A 5,248-nucleotide genomic window follows, 5' to 3' on the forward strand; every position below is an offset into this window, starting at 1 on the left:
ATTTGTAATCTCTATAGGCATTGTGAATATGGCATTGCTGATACATTATTTAAAAAAAGAACCAAGATGAATGGAAGAATAAGAGGCCTCTCATATCTATTGTTCCAAAAATAGGCCCTTCATCCAATGCTGCAGAAATATTTTAATTTTGTATTTCATAGATCATAACAGTTACAATATATGTGACTTGCTTTTCTTTTGTAAGATCTAACCATTTCCTATGCAGATGCTGCATAGCTTGAGACACTGTAAACTGTGACTTTTGACAAGAAGTCATGCTTATAGACATTTAAAACCCAGGCTATTTGAAGTAGTGGTGGCACAAAACCAGTCAAAAATATTTTTTTCAAATATTGGTATCCAACATACATCTTATTGGATATCACACTCTACTTAAAATCATTTTAATTTATTGTCGAATTTTATTAGTAAGAATATATTAATTTTTGCCTAATAACCATTTGTTTGTTAAAAATATACTAGGATAAATCCTAATGTTATCTTATACAGTAACCATAAGTGAGTAATCTCTTTACTTATATATGACTTGTCATAACTGGTATTCCTTAAAATGATGACTCAAGATGATGTAGTAATGAAAAAGACTGAAAACTCCTGGAATGTCACTGATTTTTTTAGTTCATTCTCCCCCTATATGCCCTTATAGAATTATATATTTTGTGAAGCTTTAAAAACTTCTCACCTTAAGCAGAAAGCTCTATATTCTTTTATATGTAGCCTTCTTCAAGCAAGTTTTTCTTGGCAATTTACATTGAAAGGGAACTTTTATCACCACTTGATGAAGTTGATTTAATTTCTGAACTTAATATGTACAAAATGGAGATCATTATCTTCTGCTCTTAATGTACTCCTTATGAAAACATCCTTATTTCAATTGAGAGTACTATTTTCCTACAATTTGTTTAGATCTATAACCATAAAATCATCTTCATTCTTTTTTCCCTGACTTTGTCTCTTGTCTTTCTCTTCTGTCTCTGTCTCTCCCTTATACCCTCATATCAATTCAATTACTAAGTCCTTCCAAATATACCTTCATGTTATCTCTCATATACATACCCTTCTGTCTATTCACAAAATATCACTATTTGAGACTCTCATTATCTCTCACATGGACTCTTAGAGAAGTTTCTCAATTGTTCTCATTGCATCTTGTCTATTCTCTTTCCAGTCATCAGAGCTTCCACAATAGTCTGTCCAAGGCATCTTTGATGATGCCACTCCACTGTTCACCAACCTTCTGTGATTCCTTATTTCCCCTTGAATTTAATTTCTCATTCTGGCATTGAATCTTTCTATACTGTGGCTCAAAATGATTTTTCTGGATTTCTTTCCCACTCCTCCTCCTATTGAATTTTGTGTTTAGCCAAACGAAATCATTAGCTGGACTTGATATTCCATATTTTCCTCTTGAGATTTGCAGAAGACCTCCCAATAATACATTTTTTTCTTCCCTCAGTTCCAATTCATTCAATATTTATTTTTCTTCAAGGTGCAGATCAATTTCCAGAAGCCTTTATAAATCCCTTTAGTTACTATTGCTGTCTCCTCTAATTACTTATGTGCACACTTGTCTGTGCACACATTTTATAATCCCACCCAAAAAGGATAAAAGCTCTATGATGGCAATTACCACTTCATTTTGTTTGGTTTTGTATTCCCAGTATATACCACTGTGTCTTGAACACAATAAGTTCAAGAATTTTATATCCACTTAATGAAATCAGAGAAATTAGATTCATGTTCTGTACATATAATAATAATGAAAATGGAGATGATGATGATGATAATTAAGTGATATAAAAAGTATAGGAATATTAGAACAGGAATAAAAACTCAAGTAGTACAAACAAGTTCACATATTCTTCAAGAAATGCACAGCTTGAAGCTTTGCAAAAATAAATTTATTACAACATCTTAAGGTACATAGCACAGCTTTTACCAACTTATTCATTTAGGTAATTTGATTTCAATAAATCAGCATATAGCTTCTATATACTGTATACCTACTATTTGACTAATACTGTGCTGGACATCATGGACTAAAAAATAAGTATATAAGTCATACCATCTAAGTGTTATAAGGAATCAAATAAAACATTAATCCAACCTCTAATTGAAGTATGAACCTCACTTTATTAAAGAATTTAGAAATTTAGTTATTTTAGTCATGAATTATAAGTTGAGTAAAGATGTCCATCTCCATCAGATTTACCTGCCCACATTTCATTGTGTTATTTTGGTGAGTTATTTGCTCCAGAATGGAAATCAGGGATATTAAGGGAATTGCAATGTAACATCTAAATAGGGTTCCACCAAATTTCTTTGCAATCTTGCTAAATTGAGTCTCTAATTTTATTTGAAGGGGATATACGCTTCTAACTCAAGGATATTATAGGAGTTAAAAGGAACTTAGGACCAAAATTCAGGGGAAAAAAATCGTTTTAACTAAGAGATCCTAAGCAATAGCAGAATGGAATTCAATGGATAGACTTAAAATGCTCAAGTAGCTGTTTGAGTCTTTTCTACTTCACAAAAAAGATAAAGATAGACTGCTTCCATAAGTGAAAGTTGTTTTAGACATTCCCTTCTACTGAAAAGAAACTGTATAACAAGTAGAATCTAAAAGTACGGAGGGAGCTGAAAGTCAGTAGATGGTAACAGAGCTCAATAACAACAATGGAAAACCTAGCAGAGAGAAGGAGAGAGTAGTTCGTGGAAAATATCCAACGGACAACAGAGATACTCAACAAAAAGAAAAGAGCTGATAATGGCTACATCTCATGGGAGATAAGTTTGTTCAATGAAGTCATCAGAGGTCCTTAATTACTCTGTAGTATCAGAAACATATGTTGCCCCAGTAGAGAATGTATATTTTCCAGTTACAAATGTTCCCCTACTTATTTGTCTCCCTCTATATATTTCCTGGACATGTGTTAAATATGTTGTTCCCCCTCAAAGTATGTTCTCTCATCATGAATGTTCCCTGTACATATCCCTTCCCCATAAAATCATGTATTGACATTTATCAAAGTATATCTTCTATGTATATAAGGGGGGATATTTCTTGACAATTATTTTTTTAAGCTTTTAAATCTTTTGGACTCAATTAATATTTTCTCTACTTAAGTTTATAAGTTATAAATATAGATATTATTAATATAATGCAAGGCTCTTTTGCTCTGTGCACCCACATACATATACACCCACACATATATATATATGTATTATATGTGTAATATATATGTATGCACATGCATGTACATATGTATTTGTGTATTGCCCAAGGCCATAAGCAAGAAAGACAGGATTCTAACTTGGTTTTCTGACTGTATCTGAGGAAGTTAACAAGAAGGAAAAATGGTTCTGCATCAGGAAGTGGGAATAAGTCAAAGATAAACTTCTTTTATGTAGTGATTTTGTCCAGCCTGTGTTATTGAGAGCAAAACATTTTATGTATCTTTTAGAAAGGAATGTCTATCTCCTGAAGAGCTCAACAAAGTTATGTCTGTTGACTAACACAAAAAGTAGACAACCCCCTAAGATGTACTATGAATTGGCTCCATAGGTGCCAGTCTTCCTAACAATGAGAACCAAACATAAGAAAATGGGGAGAATCTAGATTCATGACTCAAGTATTGATGCTTTTCCTTCTCTGCAAGCTCATAATGTCCTTTCTAAAGAAGAGAATAGACGATAGATGAGATCATTAAGATTTCTAAATCTTTTCATTTCTTTCAGAAACTTGAGTGCATTCCCATCCGTTGCTGCTATTCAGCAGACATTTTTCATTCTTTGCTTATTACAGTATTCAGTACTGCATGTTTATTTTTTATCTGTAGGATTATTTATAGATATAAACAAATACACATGCATATGGGAAAATAGAGAAGAAAACTGTATACCCATCACAATTATAGAAGGCATAAATATTTAAGACAATCATAAATCAGGACAAATTTGCGCTGCACAATAAATAATCTGATGTAGACTAATTCTAAAATTATTCTGTAAGAAAAACATCTCTTTCCCCAAGGATGTTGGCTTTGATTGGGAATAGAGACTAAGAAGTAGCCTCAAAGAAGCTAATTGTCATTTCAAATTTGCAGTATTTCTCTAGTAAATAAGTAGAAATATGAAGTATTATAGATAGAATGTACAGCAGAGAGCATGTATTTTGCAGTAATTATTTTACATATGAGGAAATAGGTCAGGAATTTCTTTCTAAGGTTAATGCCTTTGAGTGGCAGACTTGTTATTAGATGCATCCTAGGATACTTGACTGCTGCCTCCAGTATTCTTTGAATGAAAACATGCAATCATCAACAACAACAACAATTAAAACAAACAAACAAAAAAAGATTTCGGTATGAATTCTGCTTCTTCCATGTACTAATCATGTGATCTTAGACAACCTGCTTTACTCTTCTGTATTTTCAATTATTATTCTGTGAAATGGGGCTAATAATATTTGCATTACCTATGTAACAATGTTGTTATGAAGTTCAGATGAAATATTACATGTGAGGTACTTTGTAATCTAGGAAGTGTAATATGAAAGTGAACTATTATTATTTCCACTATTCTGTAAAATGACAATTAATAAGCATTAACTGACAAGATGAAATATACCATGGCAGAAAGTTGATCACTACTGAGACAAATATGTGAGAGCACTTTCTGTATTTTAGAGTGTGTCTATTACAATTTTGAATCTGTCAAAGATATGCACATTGTAACTCTTAAGAATTTATTTATGACACATTTACTGAATTAATTACAATATAATGAAAATATAACATCATATTTAGTTCATTTAAACATACATTAGGAGATACAAGTTTTCTGAGGTCCAATGATGGAATCTGTTCTTATATGTATGTGAAATAGAGGTTTTGGGGGAAGAGGAGAAATAGAAAAGATTTCATTCATTCCCATTTAGATGTGGGGAATATTACACTTTTCTTGTCTTTCCTTTTTTAATGATAGCATTTATGTAGCACATTTAAGATATTTCATTCTATCCTTGCAAAAATCTTGATTAGGTAGGTTCTAGTATTACCCCTTATTTTCAAATGATAAATAGAGTCTTATGGAGGTTTCCTAGGCTCACCCAACTGATATGTGTCTGAAAATAAATGTGAACATAAATCTTCCCAACTTCATGTCTAGCTCCCCAATTACTGTCCTATTAGGCACCACCTGAAAACACTCACATCTGATCCAATTA

This window comes from Petaurus breviceps, unplaced genomic scaffold, assembly GCF_028583685.1.
Source record: "Petaurus breviceps papuanus isolate PSGF00001 unplaced genomic scaffold, PetGlider_PUasm1.0 90769, whole genome shotgun sequence".
In the NCBI taxonomy this organism is placed as follows: domain Eukaryota; kingdom Metazoa; phylum Chordata; class Mammalia; order Diprotodontia; family Petauridae; genus Petaurus; species Petaurus breviceps.